Source organism: Triticum aestivum, chromosome 6D (genome assembly GCF_018294505.1).
Source record: "Triticum aestivum cultivar Chinese Spring chromosome 6D, IWGSC CS RefSeq v2.1, whole genome shotgun sequence".
Classification (NCBI taxonomy): Eukaryota; Viridiplantae; Streptophyta; class Magnoliopsida; order Poales; family Poaceae; genus Triticum; species Triticum aestivum.
The window spans coordinates 49,090,480-49,115,063 of record NC_057811.1 but is presented as its reverse complement, the minus strand read 5'-3'; positions in this window follow the sequence as shown (position 1 = coordinate 49,115,063).

Sequence of the window (24,584 nt, the reverse complement as noted above, 5' to 3'; positions counted from 1 at the left end):
TAATGAGACCTAGCCACAAACAGCATGTAGGGCTATTACCGGATGATGTTTCCCGGGGCCCGAAGCTGTCTAAATCCTTGTCTTATGTTGCGTTTCTCGACTCCGCCCAACCCCTCTCAAGCTACCACATAGATGCGTTGGCCTCGCGACTAAGTCCTCACACTAAGGACATCTGCCGTGACAATTCCACGACAGTTGGCGCCCACCGTGGGGCGTGACGCACGGTGGTGTTGAGTTCTTGGAGGGATCTCTTTCTGGGATCGAGAAACTCGCGATTGATCGATGAAAAGATCCGGCACGGAATAATCACGTGAGCCGCCAGATAACCTTGGGAGTGCCGGCAAGTTTGTCATTTGGAAATCACAATTATGGATAATTTTTGGAGATGACAGATGCGAGATTCATCACAGACGGAGAGATTTTTTAGGGTTTCTCGTGTAGGGTGGTACACGGACTCCCAAGAAACTTGCCTTTTGTACACATGACGTGGAGGAGGGAAGACAAGCTACGGCAGACTCATACCTTTACTACTAGTCTGACTCCAAATGGACACAGTTTACCAAAACCGTCAAGGATTTCTACTGCAGATTTAATCCGTGTGGCGGACGTGTGTGATTGCTGCTATGCCCTCCCGTCCACATGCGGTTGTCCGAGTCCTGAGGGGGCTGAGATATGTACTTCTCACGTGGGTTGAGTACTATTTGGCGTTTTGATGAAAAACAATCAAGTACAAAAACGTGGAAGGAAGGGGCTCAAGACCAACTCCCAAGGCGACCTGGGCCCTGACGAATTTACCGCAGTCGCTCAATCCCAGGTCATGTGATTGCGCAACCTCGAGTGACCTGCTGCATGACGCCAGGGTATTGATCAATTATAAACAAATGAGTGGTTTAGACAGCTTGCAACGTGGAGGACAACTCGCTCGTCCGTGATGGTTTACAACACTATGGGCGACTTACCCGTCCGACCCCGTGGCCGACTCTCCCGTCCACGCCATTTTACAATGCCACGCCCGACTCGTCTGTTGATCGGGCGAATCAAGTGATATCCTTCTAAATATAATTTTGGCACATATTCCTTTTGTCAAAAAACAAGTACTCTGGCCTGTAATATTTTATGCAGGACGGCTATTAAATGAAAAAGGGGTGGTATTACACCGCGGAGGCATCTTCGGTTGTGCCGCGGAGCTTGATGGACACGCATATCGCTGTCCGGTATACATCAACGCGCCGGCCGACTCGCCCGTCCGCACCACCTTACAACGCCGCGGACGACTCGCCCGTCCGCCCTCGCCGCCAGTTCATGCGTCCGCGCCGGGTTGCAACGCGGAGGACAACTTGCTCGTTCGCACCGGCTTACAACGCCGCGGCCGGCTCATCTGTCTGCTCCCGCGGCCAACTCGGCTGTGATTGATTTCAGCTTCACCGTGATGATCATCAACTCCACGGTGGATAATTTCTGGCCTGACATATCAGGTGAAATCAATCCGGTAAATTTTTATATATTATATATTGTTTTCTTTAAAAAAGAGCAATTACTCTGGCTTGCGATGTTTTTGATGTAGGACAATTGTTCACTACATCAACACGACGTGGTTGACTCGCCCATCCGCGCGGCTTACCGCGCCAGCGATTGACTCGCCCGACCACACTGGTTTACAATGCTGCGGCTAACTCATCTTTCCGTGCCACCTTTAATATTGTGGTCGTCTTTACCGTCCGTCTCTTGCGACCTGATCTACATCAACACACCGGGCCGCACCTGTCTGCGTAAGCTGATTATTGAATATGAGCAAGTCACTGCTTGGGAAGCCCGGTTTTCTTCCAACGACTTGGAGGAAAATTATCATGTGTTATCAGCCGCCGTCTGCACTGGACGGCTCAATGGGCAGGCGCACAAGTCGCCGCCACTATAGTTTGGTTAACTTCAAAACATCTAGTTGGAAGGAACCATTGGCCGAGTTGCTGACACGGCTCATACGGGATCATTTATAACCCGCCACAGTCACCTCAACCTTCTGTGGATTCACATCGTGCTATCAACACCAATGATATACACCTTATGCTATGGTCAATATGGAGAATCTCAAAGCCAACTCCACGAGTCGTCTTGAGACTCGGGGGCTACAATGATATGACTCGGCAGCATTGGTCGGTTTCAATGCATTCAAGAACTCCGGGTCATTGGAGGGAAAAATAACCTGGTCCCGGAGGCTACCGCCATATTGGTAAAAAGTTTAAAGGCCGTCAGAAAATTTCTGGCTTAAAAAGAAGGATTTCGGTTTAGATCCGGCTCAAGAGACTTGAGATCTCCCACAAAGCACTGAAGCTCTTAAATATCCGGTTCAAGGGAAATTTATCTGCCACAAAGTTTTGAAGCTCTCAAATCCGGTTCAAAATCCGGTTCAAGGTAAATTTGTATATCACAAAGCTTTGAAACTCTCAATATCCGGTTTTTCCGGTTCAAAAAGAATTTATCTCTCGCAAAAGTTCGAGTTCTCAGGAAAAATTAAAGGGACCAAAAAGAGTTTGTTACAAAGCACAACCCAAACATAGGTACCCTGCTTTAATGACCATTGGGAGCTGATCGTATTCGAATTTAGCTTAACCCTTTAGGTGTGACCCTGATCGTATTCGAATCAGAGTCGCTAAATATTCTCATGATCACTAGGGGGCTTCCTGTTCAAACATAGGTCGTATTCGCACCAAAGAGAACATAGCTGTAGGTACCCTCTTGATCGGCACACTGCCGAGCTCACTCGGGGACTTCTTGATCGTATTTGAATCATAGCTCAACCCCTTTTGGTAACCGACGTGGATCGTATTCGAATCAGCGTCGTTAAACAACTCTCAAGGTCATTTGGGGGCTTCCTGTTCAAACATAGGTCGTATTCGAACCAAAGAGAACATAGCTGTCGGTACCCTCTTGATCGGCAACGCCAAAGCCACTGGGGGCTATATGATCATATTCGAATCTTAGCTTAACCCCTTTGGGACGGTTTTCTGATCGTATTCGAATCAGAAGCCTCAAAAATTTTGAAGTCTCTTTTTGCAAACAATTTTTGTATTTTATTTGAAGCTCTTTTGATCATATCTAAAGTGTATATGAGTGGTTGCTATTTAACCCAGTTTGACTTTGGATGATAAGTCGCCATCATATGACAATCATAAACATTTGGAAGTCTTGATTTCTAAAGATTGGGTTATCACCCTTACTGCACAGGTCACATAAACCGGCAGTGAAAATTCAATATCACAGGTATAATATTATTATTATAGTTATGTTTCAAAGTTATGATTCATAACAGGCTTATCTGTGACTCCTTGTTACACATCAATGGTTATATGTGAGATATTATGACCCGCCCTGCGGTAAACCGCCAAGGGATCTTGTGATCTAATTATGTGCAGGATAAGACTACATTTGGGTGGTTACCCGCCCTGGTTTTTGACGTTAAGTCGCCAAGGCATATGTTGTTTAAACTCTGCAGGATTTACAGAGCTATGACTTACATAAATGATTAAATTCAAGCCCATCATCAAAGATTGAAATTGGTGTCTCAAAAGGGTTATCAATTCTTGATTTTCTCAAAGGCTATAAGCCGCCGGGTTATAAAAATTCCGGCTTACAATGGAGGCGTATTAAATTGCCATCGGCCAAGAGCCGCCGGGTATTTAAACTCCGGGTTTACTTATCAACAGATGAGGTATTCAAAGTCGCTTTGGCGCAATGGCTATTATTTTATCAATGGATATGATTAATTCTACAATGGAAGGAATAGTCCCGAGTCGCTCCAGGCTTACGACCCGGCACTTGGGGGCTACATTATTCAAATTGATATTACATTGAATATGCAAGTCCCATGTTACTGCCAGCATGTACCATGGCACTTGGGGGCTAATGCAAAGTCATTGTTTGCTCAACTTATTGAAGACCCGACTCATCACATTCTAAATGAGCCGGCCCTTGGGGGCTACCAATTGCTCCTGTCGAAAATTCAAGGTACACAAGCCTTAATCCATTATATTGAAAGATCCACAACTCAGTTGGTAGAGTACAAAGCTCTTAACCTTGTGGACGTGGGTTCAAGCCCCATGGTGGAGATTACATCATATGTTGTTATTATCAATGAATCATATACAAAGTCCCAGCTCGGTAATATCTTACTGACCCGGCCTTTGGGGGCTACACGTTGCTGGTCAAGTTTAAATGATCATATTTACAAAGTCCCTGCTCATTATTGCATAATGACCCGGCCCTTGGGGGCTACACTGGTTGAAGTTTTTATGAGCATAATGCAATTACAAGTCCCAGGTTGCTGCAAGCATGACAACCCGGCACTTGGGGGCTACATATGTGGAATATTCAGTTTATGACTAATGATTGAGATGAATAACCCAGATTTCTTCAAGGTTGCAACACTTATATTGAAGCAAGTCTTAAGTTATCACTATGTTCTCCTCTTAAGACCCGGGGGCTACAGGTGATATGCATATAAGGGAGAAAAAATCTTCAAATTCTCAGTTTGGAGCAGACCAGATTAACCCGGTGTCTGCAACAATCATAACCCGGCATCATTTATTTATAACCCGACAATTTTGGCAACCATCGGCAAGATCTACATCTTTAAGCCGACTGAATATCAGTTGAAATATTTCAAGACCAATATTTTTGTCAAATCAGAGCATTGAAGGCCAACTCAAATGGATTATTTCTTATAATATTTCTTTACAAGAGCCAATGTCAGCAAATGGATTATGAAGCTGCCCTATTGACCCGGATATTCCAGGAGAAAATGTCAAGGACTTAAGGATGATCAGGTGCCGGCTTACAAGAATATTTAACCCGGAGCACAACTTGTCAAATTTGTTCTTGTGATTATGTTGCAGGATCAGTTTAACATGGATAAATCCAAATTAAACTGGGGGCTAATGTCGGGGATATACCCCGCGGTATGACCCGGCCGGAAGTATGACCCGGCCGGACTTGGCATTTCACCGATGACCCGGCGGAGGACTAGCGACTCATGGGTCTGGCGGCTCATTGGTCAGACAACTCATGAACCAGACGACTCATGGATGGACTCGATGGCGGGTCAGACAGAAGACTAGGCCCAAGGCGGCTTAAGAGGAAAGCGTAAGGAATATTCCCTTACAAAGAAAGCAAGACTAGGACTCCACTTGTAATTGAGTAATCCTAATCCTACTAGGACTAGTCATGTAACCCGCCCCTTCAACTTATATAAGGAGGGGCAGGGCACCCCAAAGAGGGACAAGCAACAAGAAACAATCTCTAGGGCTAGACACAAAGAGTCGGCTTACCGGCGACTCTCTCATGAGCATAATGAGACCTAGCCACAAACAGCATGTAGGGCTATTACCGGATGATGTTTCCCGGGGCCCGAAGCTGTCTAAATCCTTGTCTTATGTTGCGTTTCTCGACTCCGCCCAACCCCTCTCAAGCTACCACATAGATGCGTTGGCCTCGCGACTAAGTCCTCACACTAAGGACATCTGCCGTGATAATTCCACAACACAGACCCCAGGGTCTGTGGTTCCGTCGTACGCCTCTATGTTCACGGGTTTGAATCCTTCTGGACATTCGTGGTCCAGCACCTCATCGGTGAAACATAGGGGGTGTGCGGCACCCCTGTATTTGGATGTGTCATGGCGTTCTGATGGTTGTAGTGTTCGGTTTTGGTTGTGCGCTGGAGCGCGTTTCCTTGATCCGTAGATGGATCTGGTCACGCCGGTCTTCTAATGCAAGTCCTCACGTGAATCGTGTGCTGACTTATGTGCGGCCTTGTTATCCTCTCTATCGCAGCGACGAGGTGGTCGATCCGACCGGTCGGCCATTTTGTTCTTCGGCTGTGTGGGCTCTAAGGCCTCATCATCAAATTCACGCAACAACTTGCGCTTTGGATAGCTCTTTGTGTGGTAACTACCACCATACTTTTCTTCATTGTCGAGCACCTTGTTCCATCTACTGTTGAGCGTATTCTGCGCGGCCTTAAGCCTTTGCTTCTGCTTCTTCAGACTCCTCGCGGTGGCAATAAGCCTTCCGCGGAGGTTCTCTTGTTCCAAGTGCCTTTCCGGGATGATGTGTGCATCCTCGCCGAGACTGTTTTCCTCTCCGGAGGGGGGTTTATGAGCTTCATCCTCGGCGTCGGCGTGTCCGGACAGCGGATCCGTACTATGTTCGTCGTTTGCTGGTTCATCCTGCTCTGCCGCTGGGTCAATGCGGTCGTCGTTTCCTCTGGAGTCGAGTGGTGTGTTATTTTCTCTTGCGCTGTTATCGCTGTTTTTGCTGAGGCGGGATTTGGAGCGGCGCCTACGCCGATGCTTTGGTTGCTTCTCGAGGGAGCTATCCTTCACTGCATCCTTCCGTTCCTCGTCATTGTTTTCTTTGGGTGTATCCACCATGTATATGTCATGTGATGAAGTGGCTGTCCGGCGTCCTGTGGGCGATGGTTCCTATTCCTCTCCTGCATCGTCGTCCATGCCGTCGATGTCTTCGGAGTCAAAATCGAGCATGTCGGTTGAATCGTCGACAGTGGCTACTAAGTGGGTGGTGGGTGGGTCGCGAATTTCTTCGTCGTCCACATCCCATTCTAGCCGGACATAGTTCGGCCAAGGGTCTCCTAACAGGGAGAGAGACCTTAATGAATTTAGCACATCGCCAAAAGGCGAGTGCTGAAAGATATCCGCGGAGGTAAACTCCATGATCGGCGCCCAATCAGATTCGATGGGCATGGACACAAGCGGCTCGGAGTCCGTGGCCGGGGACGGATCCAACAGTTCGGCAACACGGGCCTCGTAGGAGGTAAGGTCAGTATTCGGTGTTATCGCCACTGAGTGTGCGGCCTCCGTGGCGGGGTCCATGCACCCGTCCACAGAGGGCGCAATTTGTTCCGGATTGAGGGCCGGAGTAGTTGCAGGTGTGATCTCCCGAACACAGTCCAACGACAGAGCTAAATCATGCTTGTCGTGATTGTGCGGCGCACCTGACATGGGCTCGAATCCATCGAAGATCAAGTCTCCGCGGATGTCGGCAGTATAGTTTAAGTTTCCAAACATGACCTGATGGCCAGGGGCGTAGCTATCGATCTGCTCCAGATGGCCAAGCGAGTTAGCCCGCAGTACGAAGCCGCCGAATACGAAGATCTGTCCGGGGAGGAAAACCTCACCCTGGATCGCATCGTTGCCGATGATTGAAGGAGCCATCAAGCCTTACGGGGACGGCACAGTGGAACTCTCAATGAAAGCACCAATGTCGGTGTCAAAACCGGCGGATCTCGGGTAGGGGGTCCCGAACTGTGCGTCTAAGGCGGATGGTAACAGGACGCGGGGGACACAATGTTTACCCAGGTTCAGACCCTCTCGATGGAGGTAATACCCTACTTCCTGCTTGATTGCTCTTGATGATATGAGTATTACAAGAGTTGATCTACCACGAGATCGTAGAGGCTAAACCCTAGAAGCTAGCCTATGGTATGATTGTCGTTGTCCTACGGACTAAACCCTCCGGTTTATATAGACACCGGAGGGGGCTAGGGTTACACAGAGTCAGTTACAAGGGAGATCTACGTATCTGTATTGCCAAGCTTGCCTTCCACGCCAAGGAAAGTCCCATCTGGACACGGGACGAAGTCTTCAATCTTGTATCTTCATAGTCCAACAGTCCGGCCAAAGGATATAGTCCGGCTGTCCGAGGACCCCCTAATCCAGGACTCCCTCAGCGGCCGGCGGAGATCCCACAGCGGCGGCCGGATCTCGAGGAACGGAACAGAAGGGGGGAGGAGGAGGGGGATACCTTGCCGCCGATGGCTAGCCAGCGGTAGTCCTTGGACTATGCTTGGCAACCTCCTCGAGGGTGAAGAGCTTGCCGGATGACAACATGGTCTCCTCCTCCTCTCTCTCGGCTTCCCCTGGAGGACCAACATCGGAGGTGAGCGAGGACATCCGGGTCAACGCGGGCGGCGTCGCGGAGCCAGTAGTAGTCTTCGACGCCTGCGAGCCTCCACGACGCCTTTCTAGCCACCAGCGGGGCAACCATCGCGGCGGAGGAGCTGAGGGTCGAATCCGCTGCGGCCGCCTCGCCTGCTCGAGCTTGACGAAGCCGTAGACGACACCGACGCCGACGACGGAGACCCTGGCCACCTGCATAGCAACATCCATCGCCAGGTCGGTCAGTCGGCCAGATCTGATCCGCGAGGCCGCGGACGAATCGTGAATCGGAGGAGAGGGGCGCGTGGGTCGCTTACGAGGGCGGTGTGGGTGAGAGGAGGACGGTAGGATTCCCGCCGGAGGTCGCCAGGATCGGGCGCCGGAGGTGGCGGCGGCAAGGGAGGAGTGCATCGCTAGGGTTAGCGCGAGAGAGAGGAGGGGTTGTGTGGGGTTCGCGAGAGAGAGGGGTTGGTGGGGTTCGCGAGAGAGAGGGGTTTTGCTGCCGTGGGATGGGATGGATGGACGGACGGATGGACTGATGTTTGCCAGGTCATCGATCCAGGCCACAAGTGATTCCACCAATCAGAATTAAGCTTAGGTGGTTTTGTTTATTCATCTGTTTCTCTTATAATTTTCACCCTCTAATTCAGGGTAAACATTCAACATATTAACCACTTATAGTTTGCTAATAATGAACCAATAGTGTGCATATGTGTGTATCTTGGGATGACAAACAATGTTGATTTGGGGGGTTTTCACTTTCATTGCACAAAAGAGCCATTTTCCATTTTTCGAATGCTCAAAATGAGTTTTTTTGTGAATGATCTACCATATATTTGTTCTAAAATTGTACCAAATCAATTTTATAAAATAATAGGACATATTTAATGCACAATTGACCAAATGGTTGGGTGTCAAAATATTTGATCCACCTCTCGTGAAAAAGACAAATTTTCGCCGATTTAGCAGGAAGTGGGTAAAATTTGAACTGCAGCTGCCTGATAGTTTGCTCTTTATTTTTTCCAAAAATCATTTATAGGTATATAAGTATCTATTTAATCAGAGAAACACAAAAAGTTTTCCAAGATTCAACCACTAGCTAGGAACGGTCATGCCTGCTGTTTTGACCGCATTTTGAAACGGGCATAAAAAATTCAAAAAAAAATCAAAAATTGGAAAACCTTCGCATTGTGTCATTATATGTGACCGAGTTACCAGGAAAAATAATAAACTTGGAATACGACAATTGTTCTAAAAAAGTGTTCTCAAAAAAGAGCTATCATGCGTGAAGATGCATGGCTTTCAGGCCAAATGATCAATCTTATGGCCACATTCATGGCATAGTTTGTTCAAATGATCTCATATTGTGCACAAGAAGGCATCTTGGGATGGCAAACAATGTTGCATAAGGAAGTTTTCATTTTCTTTGGACGAAAAAACATTTTCTATTTTTCGAGTGCCCAAAATGAGTTTTTTTTTGTGAAGGACCTACCATATATTTGTTGTAAAATTGGACAAAATCATTTTTATAAAATAATAGGCCATATTTAATGCACAATTGACCAAATGGTTGGGTGTCAAAATATTTGATCCACCTCTCATGAAAAAGACAAATTTCCGCCAATTTAGTAGGAAGCGGGTAAAATTTGAACTGCAGCTGCCTCATAGTTTGCTCTTTATTTTTTACAAAAATAATTTCTAGGTACATAAGTATCTATTTAATCAGAGAAACACAATTTTTTACCAAGATTCAACCACTAGCTAGGAACGGTCATGCCCGCCGTTTTGACCGCATTTTGAAACGGCATAAAAATTCAAAAAATTCAAAATTTTGGAAAACCTTCGAATTGTGTCATTATATGTGACCGAGTTACCAGGAAAAATAATAAACTTGGAATACGACAATTGTTTTTAAAAAGTGTTCTAAAAAAAGAGCTATCATGCGTGAAGATGCATGGCTTTCAAACCAAATGATCAATCTTATGGCCACATTCATGGCATAGTTTGTTCAAATGATCTCATATTGTACACAAGGGGGCATGTTGGGATGGCAAACAATGTTGCCTAAGGAAGTTTTCATTTTCTTTGGACGAAAAATTCATTTTCTATTTTTCGAGCGCCCAAAATGAGTTTTTTTGTGAAGGACCTACCATATATTTGTTGTAAAATTGGACCAAATCATTTTTATAAAATAATAGGCCATATTTAATGCACAATTAACCAAATGGTTCGGTGTCAAAATATTGGATCCACCTCTCGTGAAAAAGACAAATTTCTGCCGATTTAATAGGAAGCGGGTAAAATTTAAACTGCAGCTGCCTCATAGTTTGCTCTTTATTTTTTCCAAAAATCATTTCTAGGTACATAAGTATCTATTTAATCAGAGAAACACAATTTTTTTTCGAAAATTCAACCACTGGCTAGGAACGGTCATGCCCGCCGTTTTGACCGCATTTTGAAACGGGCATAAAAAATTCAAAAAAATTCAAAAAAATTGGAAAACCTTCGCATTGTGTCATTATATGTGATCGAGTTACCAGGAAAAATAATAAACTTGGAATATGACAATTGTTTTTAAAAAGTGTTCTAAAAAAGAGCTATCATGTGTGAAGATGCATGGCTTTCAAGCCAAATGATCAATCTTATGGCGACATTCGTGGCATAGTTTGTTCAAATTATCTCATATTGTGCACAAGGGTGCATATTGGAATGACAAACAATGTTTCCTAAGGAAGTTTTCATTTTCTTTGGACGAAAAAATCATTTCCCATTTTCCGAGTGCCCAAAATGAGTTTTTTTGTGAAGGACCTACCAAATAATTGTCGCAAAATTGGACCAAATTAATTTTCGAAGATACTAGGCCATATTTAATGCACAATTGACCAAATGGTTGTGTGTCAAAAGATTTGATCCACCTCTCGTGAAAAAGACAAATTTCCGCCGATTCAGTAGGAAGCGGGTCAAATTTGAACTGCAGCTGCCTCATAGTTTGTTCTTTATTTTTACCAAAAATCATTTCTAGTTACATAAGTATCCATTTAATCGGAAATACAAGGTTTGGTGGCAATACATCGAGGTTTGGACGGTGGCCGAGGGCCCCAACTCCAGAGCGCATAAACTAACATGCCCGCCGTGTGGGCACCGCGTGACCGTGGCATTGCCTTGCGTTCTGGGCGGCCTAGGCATGTCTAGTGGGTTGGTTAGCCCCCAAGTAGGTGCTAGTAATAAAATTACAACATAAGATTCTCACGAGGAGACCGGACTATGCTCAAATATGAATTAGCAGCCAAGTGTTTGATTAGCGGTACGGGAAATGCACATGGCCAATGGGCGTGAGTTTTGGATGAGGATGATCACCTACTAAGAAGACTGTCTTCACAAATTTTTAGCTCAAAAGGAGGAGCCTAGGTGGTACTTGCTTTGCAAAGTACCACACTGGACAAAAATATGAAAGTTGAAGCTGGGCTCAAAATAATGAATGGATTGAGCTCAAATTTGGTGGAGGATGGTTATTTGGGCATAGGATAGCACTATAGAAAATTGATACCATTTGGACATGCCAAAGTGGTACTTCCTTCACAATGCTCTTCTCTGGACAGAAACTTGGGAAAATTATCGAGAGAAATTGGATAAATGAAATGAGCTCAAATTTGGTGTAGGTAACATAGGTATGGTCATGCCCTGGTAAATTTTCAGATCATTTGGGTAAGCCTAGCTAGTACTTACTTCACAAAGCTTCTCTCGAGATAGAAACTTTGGAAATTTTCTGAGAAAAATTTACCAGGAAAATGGAGCTGAATATTATCATGTGGCAATGATTTGGGTATGGAAGAGTGCCCAAAAAGTTTGAGGGTAATAGGAGGGGTCTAGATAACACTTGCTTTGCAACGTCCCAATCTGGCCATAAAATATAAATTGAACCTGGGCTCACATAGGTGATTTGACTGAGCTGCAATTTGGAGGAGGGTGATAATTTGGGCATATGAAGGAACTGTATAAATTTCATATCATTTGGATATAGAAAAATGGTACTTCCTTCACAATGCTTCTAGCTGGACAAAAACTTCGGAAATTTGCCGAGGAAGATTTTCTGGGAAAATGGAGCTGAATTTTGTCATCAGGCAATGATTTGGATAGGAAAGAGTGCCTAAAAATTTCGAGGGCAATCAAGAATATATAAATAGCACTTCCTTCATAAAGTGCTGTTGTGAACAGAATAGGAAAATAAATATTGTTGAATTATTTTTTAACTAGGCAAGGAAGGATTTTTACATATTTGACGAAGATATGACCCAAAGAATTTATGAGATTTTTCTGGGAATTTTGGAAATGACAGAAATATAGGTTGTTTCACAACCTAGGGCAAAAATTGACACATGGACATGACACATAGGCAAAACTGATGAGGTGGTGCCTAGTCATAGCAACCCACCACAATTTACAAGGTTATGACCATCTATATTGGTCGTGATCAGCTAGAAATAAGGCAGCAGACTAGTGTTGTCTGCTTTATGACCATTTCGTGTAAGGAAATTACGACCTTTCTGACCAAAATGGTCGATATAATTGAGGGTTTGGAGCCCCCCGAACAGCTTTTGACCAATTGGTCTCAAATGGTCGTAGATCTATGACCAATTCTTCCAGGGTCACTGATAGAAGGTCACTAGTTGACATATTTCTTGTAGTGACGTTGAGGCCCACGGGTTTGTCAACATAGTTACATTTTTTTAGGTGCTTCAACGTAGTTACTTTTTTTTGCGGGAAGCCGGGGAGCTGGCAGGTATCATTTATTATCAGTGGGCCAGCAAGTATCAGCTGGGTTGTGGGTTGCCCCGTCTAGGCTTTCTTTCTTAACATGCGCAACCCACGACATGCCGGTTTGTATTTTTTTGAGGACCGTCATGAATGGACCGGCCTATGGACCTCCCATCCTAGATTTTTTTTCCTGAAACATCCGCAACCCAACTTATATTTTTTTTGAAGAAAACGCAGAGGTCTGTTCTATTTTTCTATATAAGAATAGGAACGCTAGGTCCAACTTATGTTTCCCTTCTAACTATATTATATATATTTATATTATTTTATATGTTATTATATATTATTGTTATTATCATCATATATTTAACAGATACTTACATATATAAGAAAACAATATCCCATGTCTTATTAACTTATAAAAATAATTTTTTAACAATAAAATCCTGGATTTTTTTACATTAAGGCAACAAAAATCCTGGTGATTGTGTACAAAAGCTTGGTAAGATTTAAGGACCAATGTAATAATAAAGCACTTATTATTTAAATATATTTATAACAAAATGCCCAGCCCCTGTTTATTGTTTGATAACATTGCTTCGCCCAAGCCAACATTAAAATTAGAAACAGCCCAGCAAAATCATGTATTTCGAGAAAGTGCAACTGGGCTATAATTTTTAGGAAAAAATAAATGGGCCGCATGGACGCTACATTATTTGTTCAACCAGCCCAGTAAATTCGTGTATTTCGAGAAAGTGAAAATGGGTTGTAGTTTCAAAAAAATGGGCCGCATGGACGCTACATTACTTGTTCACCCGGCCCAGCAAATGGACTGTAATTCTAAAAAAAAGATCAAATGGACTGTAAATTCTGAAAAATTGGTTGAATATGTGCCACATTTTTTAAGGCTGAAATGTGGGCCAATAGGTCGAAGCCAACGCAAGTCATTGTCAACTTAGTCAACAAATGATTCTGACATCGATAGCCGTTGGATTTACATCCAACGACCTGCATCCATCTTCTATCTCTCGTCTTCTTTCTCCAGCGCCGCCGGGACCACCTGCTCCCGCCTTCTGCTGCTAGCAGCTCTGCTTAGCAGGCTTCGCTGTGAAGCGCTACCCCACCGCCGGCCAGGCCATCCCCCCACCCCTCCACACCTCCTGTTCTTCTCTACCGACTTCCGAACCACGCCGCACCAGAACCAGTTAACCCTCGTACACCTCTCCGTCTGCGACTCCACTTCCGCGTCTTTCCATCTCCGGCTCATCGTTGTCCACCATCTTGGATGCGCTCGGCGCGGCGTGGTCAACAACAAAAATGAATACTCCCCCTGCTAGCTGGGACCCACCACAATGGAAGGCTGACTTGTGGGCCTACTAAGTTGACGCAGACGGAGGGCTTTGTCAACTTAGTCAATATGAACGATTGTAGCTCCAGTGACCGTACGATGTCCAACCAACGGCCGTAGTGCTTCTTTAACCTCTGGTCTTCTTGCTCCAGCCGCCCAAACCAGCGCCGGTCATGTCGCCTGCTCCTGCCTCCCATGGCCGGCTGTGCTACCACGGAGGCCTCACTGCCCCCTACTACTCCCACCGCTGGCCAGGCCATCCCTCTACTCACCCACACCCCCTGTTATTCTGCGGCGACGGCAGCCTCACACCGCAGCCGAACCAGTCAACCATCGTACTCCTCTCCGCGTGGGTATCCACTGCCGCGTTTTCCCCAGCTCCGTGTCGTCCCCTTCCTAGGCCCCGCCGTCGTCCACCGCCTTGGTGCTCTCGGCGCGGCGTGGTCAATTTGGTCAAGGAACGACTTCCGTCGGAAGAGACTGTACGTGGAGAGGCTGACAGCTGGGTCCACGGCCGCAACATTGAAGTGCAACCTTATTACGCGTAAAATAATGATTCCTCCACCTGACAGTAGGGACCCACCGGACGGGCCACCGTATTTCGCGAAAAAAACGTTTCCCCCCTGACTGCTGGGACCAACCAGCTACATCTTTGCACGCAAGGAAGTGCCTCCTTATCCTCCCTGACAGTCGGGACCCACCTGGTCGAAGCGTACGTAGCGTTCTCATTCTGGTCGCGGACGTGTACGTACACACTGGCCGATCGGTCTGTCTGCAGGCTGCAGCGATGAACTGTGGACGAGTAAGGAATGCACATGTTACAGTAGTGGCGCGGACGTAGCATGTACACGTACGTATAACCAAGATGCAAGAAAGTAAATACGGCCACGTACTTACATATGGGCGGGGTCTTGAACGGCTACTCGCGCATACGTACGGCCAGGACTCGTGTACATGGAGAGGCAGCGACGACGTCCTGTTCATCGGCAGCCAACCAGCTGGGTCGAAACGGAGAAACTGCGTCGTCGTGTTCATCGGGAGCCAACCGGCTTGGAGGGAACAGCCGAAACGAGGCCTGGCGTACCGCGGAACGGAGGAAACGGCCTTGTGTTCGACCGCCTACAGTCGAAACGGGATCCTGTTCACCGGGAGGGGTGTGGCGTACCGTAAAATGGAGGAAACGGACTTCTCTTCGACCTCCTACGGTCCTATTGATCGGGGGTGTGGGCTACCGCAAAATAGAGGAAACGGACTTGTGTTGGAGCGCTACGGTCGAAACATGGGGTCATGTTCATCGGGAGGGGTGTGGCGTACCGCAAAACGGGACTCCACGGTCTACTGTTCATCGACCGTCTACTGCCTCCACGGGCTACTGTTCATCCACCGTCGACCTCCTCCAGCCTCACCTGCGACTGTTCATCCACGGCGTCTCCCTCCTGCCTCCACCAGCTATTGTTCATCCATGGGCTCCTGTTGATCCAGCCTCCACCGCTTCTCCACCGGCTACTGTTCAACCAGCTCTCTCCACGGGGTCCTATTCAACCACCCCTCCACGGGCTACTGTTCATCCAGCCCTCCACCGGCTACTATTCAACCAGCCCTCCATCGGCTGTTGTTCATCCAGCCCTCCACGGGGTCCTGTTCATCCACCCCAATCGGCTCGATTGATCGGGGTCCTGTTCATCCAGCGGCAACGGCCTCTACTACCACGGGGTCCTGTTCATCCAACCCCCACCGGGAACTGTTCATCCAACCCCCAACAACGCTCATTGTTCATCAAGAGGCAGCAGGTTCGATCAGCTTCAGTTAGCAGCAGTAGCGAAGGAATCGCTCGATCGGGTTTAGTTAACAACCAGACCGATCGATCGCTCGGGTTCAGGAACGTGTAGCCTGCAGTGCAATCGCTCGAGTTCAGTAGGCGAACGCCTCGCTCGGGTTCAGTTAGAGCCAACGCCTCACACCCACGCGTGTACATGTACGACAGAAACGCGCATCGCTCGGCCCCGACCACCCACCGTAACCGGGAACTCCCGAAATTTTCCTCGCCCTCGCTTCTACCACTGTTTTTTTCGTCATGGACGGCCCAAAGAATGTCATGCAGCTGCGTCTCTGGCCCGTCTAGGACGAAAAGCCCATTTTCTGTCATGATTTTTTGTCATAGAAGTAGGGGCCCACCACATCTATGATGATACCGTGTTTTGTCATAATTATCGTCATATAAGTGTCATAAGCATGACAGAAAAAATTTCGTTCGGCTCAAAATGTCATGGATGTGTCTTTTTTTGTAGTGAGTACTCTTAGTGGAGAAGAAGGATGGAACCTTGAGGATGTGTGTGTTGATTACCGTTCTTTGAATGATGTGACCATCAAGAACAAGTATCCCCTGCCGATGATCAATGACTTGTTTGACCAGCTAGAAGGAGCTAGTGTTTCTCTAAGATCGATCTTCGGTCAAGTTATCACCAGTTGAAGATCCGTGAGAAGGATATACCCAAGACAACTTTTACCACAAGGTATGGGCTTTATGAGTATACAGTCATGTCCTTTGGTTTGACTAATGCCCCTGCCTTGACTTATTTAATAGTAGTACAGATATAGTCAGGCTAATTACTGTTACGGTTTGTTGAGTTTGTTTCCATCTATATTCCAGCATCCAGCTTGCTGGTATTGAGCGAAGGGGTCCGGAATTGAGAGGGAGCGATTCAGGGAAGGAGACCAGGAATATCCAAAACAACGATTGAAAGGAAAAAAACAGAGTTCGATGGGGAAGGAATCGGTGGGCGAGGGGATCGTACGAGGGAGGGACAGTGGAAGGGGGATGGGGGGGTACGAAGCGACGAGTTGTTTCCTAAAATAAATTGCATTAATAAGAGAGATCGGTTGATTTGGGTAAGTTAGGAAAGTTTAGTCCGTGATTTTTTTTACGTTAGGAAAGTGCTGTTTTGCTAAAAAAAAAAGTGGAGAGAAAAATAAACCGACGTGGAGAGTGGTGGTGGGAGGTGAGACGAAAAAAACCCGATGGAAGTGAGGGACGAAAAATAACCATGCAATCCTATCAACTGAGACATTCCTCGGCACAATGGGAAGTCACTGTGTAAGAAAGAGAAAGGGTAAAGGAAAAAAAATTAAGGCCAAAAGCCATTTAATCTGAAGGAAAGAGCAGATCGTCCTGCTATGCATCACCAACTCACAAGTTATTTTTGAGGCAGCAGTTCGCACGATATATTATGATGTTCCTACATGCTTTCACAAAATCAACTGCGGCCGAGCAGAGCTGCATGGCTCGATCAATTGACCCAGTCCGGGCCGACCATCCGGTTGTTGGGTCTACGGTTCCTCCTGGGCCTTGACTCAACAACTAGCCTATTCTTGGCGTCTGACGTAGTCGCAGCCATGATGGTTGGGGCAGCCGTCACAGTAGGCGTACCTGCAGTTGTGGCTGTGGTCAGTGTCCCTGCCGTAGGCGTAGCCGGGTCGGGGTCGCGGTACCGCCAAGGCCAAGAAACACATCCAGCAGAGAGGTCAACTTGGAGATCTTGAACTTCATCCCCAAGTTGGGCTTAACGGAGAGGACCCAGAGTGTTAGGATCCACACCCATGAACCCAAGCAAAGCGTGCGGATCACCTTGCACAGTCCATGGCAGAAAGCTTGCGCGGTCCGGGGCTGGGGAGTCAGCGAGGTACTTTGGATGGGACCGTATCGCCGTTGTAGAGCTCCGGTCAGCCGCAGCAGCCAAGGTGCGATCAACTTCCGCCAAACGGCCGAAACAATCGTGGCTGTCACGAATGCCCCGACCACCTGCACTGGATTGTAGAGGCTGTCCCTAGCCGGCACGGCCAGAACCAGAGTGAGCGCCCCTCCGAGAATCGAAGACGAAATCTCCAAACTCAGGGGCTCCTCATTTGGCCCACCACCTACTAGGCCGATCTGCATCTGACCATCGGAGGAGCTGTCGTCATCCTCCAACACGACGACCATATCCTCTCCCTCTCCAAGAAGAAGCACCACCTTCCGGACCTCATGTACCATTTCCATGTCTCCAATCGTCGCACAGATGAACATCGCAAGCAAGGCATTCTCCCTCGATATCGTGGCCTTCAAACAACCAGGCGATGCGACCAAGACGCAGATCAGGCCAAGAATCCCGCTCACCCATAGCGATAGCGCGTACCACCTTATTCCACCTGCAGGGAGCTTCCAGTTCAGCAGCAGCATGATGATGATGGTCACGGACGCAAGGAAAGAAGTTGCGTTCGAGTAGCTGAATGCCACATAGCGCCAGACGATGTAATCGTCCGAGTCCTCTTCGTCCAAGTCAACCGGTGGGATCCATGCAGATTAGGTACATGGTGATTGCTACCGTAACTGCAAAAGCCTGCATAAGATTGCGCAGCTTCTCCGTATTCCGTTCCATGTTTGGCGGCTCAAACAACTTGTTCAGCCAGCCGGGCACACATGACACATTGCTTAATCTTCTCTCTCAGTGCTCTCCGCCACGGTGCACAAGGCCGGAACATGAAAATCACGGTACAGAGTAACAGTGGAACAGCAAGCACCACGGTGAGTACGGGTCCAGCACCCGCCAGGGCGAGGCTCATATGAAATGAGCTAATGCTCGCAAAAGCTCCAATCGTGCCACACACCTCCAGCAACATGACGACCCGGAGCGCAAAGTAGTTCATCTCCTTTGAGCTGAATATGTATCGTCTCACAAAGAGTGTGATGTTGGTGATGGAGGAAATCAAAGCGGCAGTGTTGCAGCAGAAAAACATGAGGTACCGCCCGGGTTGGTGGCTTGCGAGGACCGAGCTGCCCGCGAGGTGCTCGTGAGGAATGTCAGGATCATTCCCTCCCCAAAACCCACCTGGCGTTTCCACACCGGCTTTGTACGTGACACACGCCCCACAGACTGAGAGGACGAATACACACGGGTGTGACTTGCTGAGAATCTCATAGGCATCGCCGTTGCCTTGCACGGAGGATACAATGATTTCCTGCTCCGATCCTGGGATCTGTTTGAGTGGTAGTATTCTTTGCACAGCGCTGAGCAACTTGTGCGCAGGCTTGCACAAGAACGGCAGGGCCTCAACACCGATGCAGAACAGAGCCGGTGCCAACAACGCTATGATGCTGAATGTGGTCTTGATGCTATGGAAGCTCTCGGTGGCGTAGGCGCCAACTAGCCCACACAGGTCTAGGGCCACCGCGGCCTACAATACGCGATACTTCATTCGCCCCTTGCTTAACTGGCGGCTCGATTTCAGGATGAGAATAACCACCAGCGACGAGACGAAAGCGGTGGTGCTGCTGCAGTAAATGTGCACCTGGGAATACTTGAGGAGCGGGTCGTCGTCGTCGTCCCCACCTATCGAAGCGATGGTGAGAGCCGTCGCCGAGGCTACAAACAGCAGTTGCCGGCGCAGCCCCAAGGGTAGCTCCATCTCCGTGTTTGCACTGTTAACATTGGTGGGAACCCGTGCTCGCAACTCAATCTCCATGGTTTGGGCGTTTAGCAGCTGCGGCCTCGATCGTGGGATTATTCCTGGCTTATGGGTTGTTACATCAGCGGGGAAATGAGCACTTCAATAGGAAAATGAAAATGCAAGGACTGTAAGTCAATTTTGTCCACGACAGGAGAGAGCGACGAGTACCGACTACCGTCACTATTTTATTGGTCCATGTGATACTATCTAATTGGAATGACTTTTAATCGGCTAATCGCATTCGTTGCTGGGAAAGTTCGCTTTTCTTTCCTCCCATGAAAAAAGAAAAGGCGACTCGCCGCTGCCTTCCGACTCCGACGACTCCCCTTTGCCACCAACCTTGGTCGTCGGTGATGAGGAAGTCGCTGGATTCACGCGTGTGGATCGTAGTTTGGAATTTTTAAGAAAAGGGGTTTCCCCCTGCTTTATAGATAAAGCACCATCACCAACACATTCGAGTAAGATACAAACGCATTCCACCACCACACTCAACGCACGCACCCAAGGCGAGATACAAAGAGGCCGAGCACCGAACACATCACCCCAATGACGACTAAGCACCCTAATGATAAGCCGAAGACCACCATGAAGATGAACAATCAACCGAGGAGCGATGAGACGGACACGGCCAAAGAGGGGACTCCAAGACGATGCCCTCAAGAAGGATACGACCGTAGAAAGCCATCATCGTCTGATCCAGAAGATCAAGTTTTCATCCGGAGTGACGCGTAGGAGGTGGGAGCACCACGACGAAGCCTGCAGGGAGGGGAACGACGTCCGCAGACGCCGCCTCTGTCGGCCAGTTCCGGGACTGGTCAAGTGGTGAACCCCGGTGCTCCAACCTCTCCGTCGCCACCCCGCTCCGCCAACCACCCGCAGCCATGCCGCCCAAGCGACCGTGGCTGCCCGCCCGCACCCGAGCAGCGCGGTCAGCCCACGACCAACGCGCCTCCCGCCTCCAGAGCCGCCGCTCTGCCTCCAGACCGCCCAGATGATCACCAAAGGCCTAGACTTTGAGCAAATCCGCACCCCAACTGCCTCCGAGACCGCCGGCCAACCACCTTCGCCTCGAGCAAAGCCGGAACCGAGAACACATGAGGATGGGGAAGGGGGGAGGGGGAGGAATGGCCAACGGCCACGACCGGCAACCACTTGGGCCAGCGACGGGCAGCTCGGCAACGGAGCTCCCGTCCTTCCAACCAGCTCCCCGCCCCGAAACCACTGGTTTCGCCCCACCCTGCCATAGGTCCGGCCCCGCGCGAGACCACGGCAGCAGCCCGGGGCCGGAGCAGAGGAAGCAGAGCTCTCGCCGCCACACCCATGGATGACCACCGGAGGGATCTCCTGTGGCGTACAACGCCGACCAGCCGCAAGGGCCCGACCGGGCAGCGGCGCAATCATCCACCAGCTGCCCCCCCCCCCCCCCCCCCCCCCCGCCCGCTCACGAGCCATGGCAGAAGAAGCCGACTGCGACCCAGGTCGCCCGCGACCCGCGGCTCCGGAGGCGGATCTGGGCGCGCCGCCGGATGCAGCCGCCGCCACCACCAGCCTCCAGCCCGCACCACCTCCGTGCTGCCCGTCGCATCGCCGCCACGCCCCGTCGCTGGCCCATGCCGGGGCGCCGTCGAGCTGCTGCGCCCAGCACCAAGCGCCGCATCCGGACTAGGGGATCCGGCCCGCGCCGTACCCCTCGAGCGCGAAGACGAGAGGGCCCCGCCGCCGCCCGCGACGGGCGGGCTTCGCCCTCTCGCGCCCTCCGGCGGCGGCGAGGGAGGAGGGAGTGGGGGAGGGAGCGACCGGCGGCGGCGCTAGGGTTAGCCCTCCCGGACGCCCACGGGAGCATCGCGGGAGGAAGGGGGAATAGCCATGTCCTATCGTAGTTTGGGATTTTAGGATGTTCATCGCCCTGGCTTCGGGTGGTGGCAATGGTGCCGCTAAATAAAGACTCTTCAGATCCTATTCCGACGAGGCAATATGTCCCTGATTTGGAAACCAATCTGTTCAAGCAAAGTATGGCGTGGCGGCGGCAGCATCCTTGTGGTGGACATGTGTCCTCGGGTTCTGCCATTGCAGTGGCGTTTGATCCAACGCCAGCATGGAGCTTGGGAGGTAGTCCAGGAGCGGATGCAGATTGAGATCTTCATCAGCGTCATATGGAAGATGGTGGATCATGTGCCGGGGTCGTGGATGACAGGTATGGTACGGTTTTCTCCTCCGATGTCTTAGTCGTGTGGGGGATGTTAGATCTGAAGTTCGATGGTGTGTCCGGGATGTCACCTCGGTCTGATTCGTTCAAAGGTAATGGCTTCAGCTTTGGCGAGCCACCTTGGAGGTCTGGAAAACTATATGTCAGCGATGGAGCCGCGTCGAGCTCGAGTGTGAAGGTGGTCCGTCATTTTTTTTTCTTTGGTGGCTGTTGTGGTGGTGCCAGAGGTAGGTGACGAATCTCGGTGTCAAGCTCAGGGGATTCTTCGGTCTTGTTTGTAATATTACTTCTTGGTTGGTTCGTGTTCCTTTGTTGTAAAGGCTAGCGTTTTGCTATCTTTTTAGTTTTGTGTGGTATGTATGTATGTATGTGACTTTGTATTATAATCCTTACGATATAAATGAAACATGTATTACCATGCATTCGTTGCTAGGCTGTGATTTGTGTTAATCTTTGTTTTTTGTATTTGCTCGATGTTTTTTGTATTCCTTCAAAAGAAATAGTATCGTCTTTTAGTTTTGCTTTGTGTGGGTATTTTTGTTGTCCTTTCTCTTTTATGCTTGATAGAGTCCTAGACGGACCTTTTTGATTTGCCATGTCAGCATTTTACCAATATGACGTATATGATAGTAGCTACTAATAGTAGACTAATTGGCTCTAGTGGGCCATGGGCGGCAGCAGGATAATGCGCAGAAATCAATGTTGCTATGCACACGACGATTATCGGAATATTTTTACCGCGGAGCAGTTTGTGAGACGTCAGACCCTCTGGCCTCTCGGCAACACATGGTACTAGATGACGTTGATTGGATGGTTTGGATCTCAAATCAACAAAACAATATATGGCTTCAATAAATAAAACACGGTAGGCGAGGCCCCCCCCCCCCAGGTGGCCGGGGTGGGAGCCCAGATCCCTCCGCCGCCGGTCTCCCCTCCTCCTCCCTCCTCCCTCGCCGCCGCCAGGGGCGCGGCCGGGCTAAGCCGGACCGGCGCCGGCGGCGGTGGGGCCTGCTCTTCCTCCTCCGCGTGATGGGGGCGACGCCGGTTCCTCCATCGAGGGCGGGCGCGGGGCACCGCGGCGTGGCGGCGCGCGGCCCTAAGGCGGCGTGTGGTGCTGCATGGCCGGCTGCGCGGTGGAGCGCGCCTCGCCGGGGCGGCCGGATCCGCCTGGCAGGCGGTGCGTGCCGCGGGCGGCTGGGGTCCGGCTTCTGGCTGCTGGCGGCTGCGGTGGTTCCTCTCCGTCGCGGGCGTGCGGCGGTGGTGCGGCTCGGCCGGTGGCGGTCCGGCGACCTGGTGGTGGTGGCCGGCGGTGCGCGTGGTGGTGGTGCCTCCAGTTGGCGGCTTTCTGTGCGGGTAGGAAGGGGAGCGGCTTGGACAGGGGCGGCGGAGCCGACGGCGTGCCGGCTGCAGTGCGAAGGCGGGAACTTTACGGGCCTCGGAGATCCCAGCCGGGCCTGTGCGGCCACGGGCTTGGTGTGTTCCTGCCATTGCGTCCGGTCAGCTACCGTCTTCGGCGGTGGAGGTGGGGCCCTCCCGCGTGCCGACAGTGCTGCTGCCCTGGTCCCGGCTCCTCTTCTTCATTGTGCAGACCATGCTTCACGGTGCCGTGGTGAGACAGCGTTGGAAGCTTCGTGTCCAGGTTGGCGCAGGGTGAGGGTCTGTTTGGTGGCGAGCTCTAGAGTATCTGAGTTGGAGGTTGGGATAGGGAGAAATCTCTGTTGGCTTGGCCGACAACGACGCGGTGGCGCTTGTGGGTGCCGCCAGACCTTCCTGGAGGGCGTCGGGGCTACCCTTCCTCTCTCCTCACCGTGTACCGGGGGAAACCCTTGGCAGCAGTGCCGTCTTCGTCGCGTCCCTTCTTGGAGGTGTTGATTGGTACCGGTGCTTCGGATGCTCGGAGCTTGGTGGGCGATCTCCGGTGGGTGCAGCGGCCACGAGGCTTCTTTGTTTCTTTGTCGATCCGCCGTTGTCGGCGTTTGTTTCTCTTGTATTTTCTCTTTCTTTTCTTTTAGGCATGACTGTGCTGCTTCCGTCCCAGCACCTATCGTTGGACGTCTCGGTTGGTTGCTTTGTATACAAAGCGGGGAAACCTTTTTTCGGCTAAAAAATAAAACACCGTAGTTGAGGCTTCTAGTTTCTTGTGTCAAGGACGATTAAAGTTCTGTTTGCCTTGATGTCTATTAATAGGGGGATAAGGACATATTATATTCCGTTGATGTCTATCCTTTATTGCGATAACTCATCTACCCCTACGTATCTAGAAAATTTTAAGACAAGTAATTTGAGATGAAGGTTGTATTGTTGATGAGCACTGTGATGTGATGTTTCTTTGAATATCTCCCTGCGTAATTACGTTCAGTATGACGTAAAAAATCCTGAAAAGGGCGCTGATAAATCTGATGAGAATCAGAGTTCCAAATATACAACCTATGTCCCAAATTACTTGTCTTAGATTTGTCTAGATATGTTATATCTAACACTAAAACATTGTTCAGATGCATGTAAGACAATAATTTGTGACGGAGGTAGTACATGTGAAGAAGCCGCAAAATTGATGGTAAAAATCCCATTCCTTTTGGAATCGAAAAGAGTAAAGCTTGGACCGAACGCTCTAGTAGTTTCCGATCACTTATTTGGGGATACCGATATATTATCGGAGACTCACAAATGCTGAATGGAAAGACGTCGAGGAGAGACTACAAAAAAACTTGACAATTGGAAAGGTAAATTGTTGTCTCTGGGTGGAAGATTGGTCCTCATAAATTCAGTACTAAGTAATATGATACTATATATGATTTCCTTCTTCCAGTTGCCGAAAGGAGTTTTACATAGATTGGATTACTTC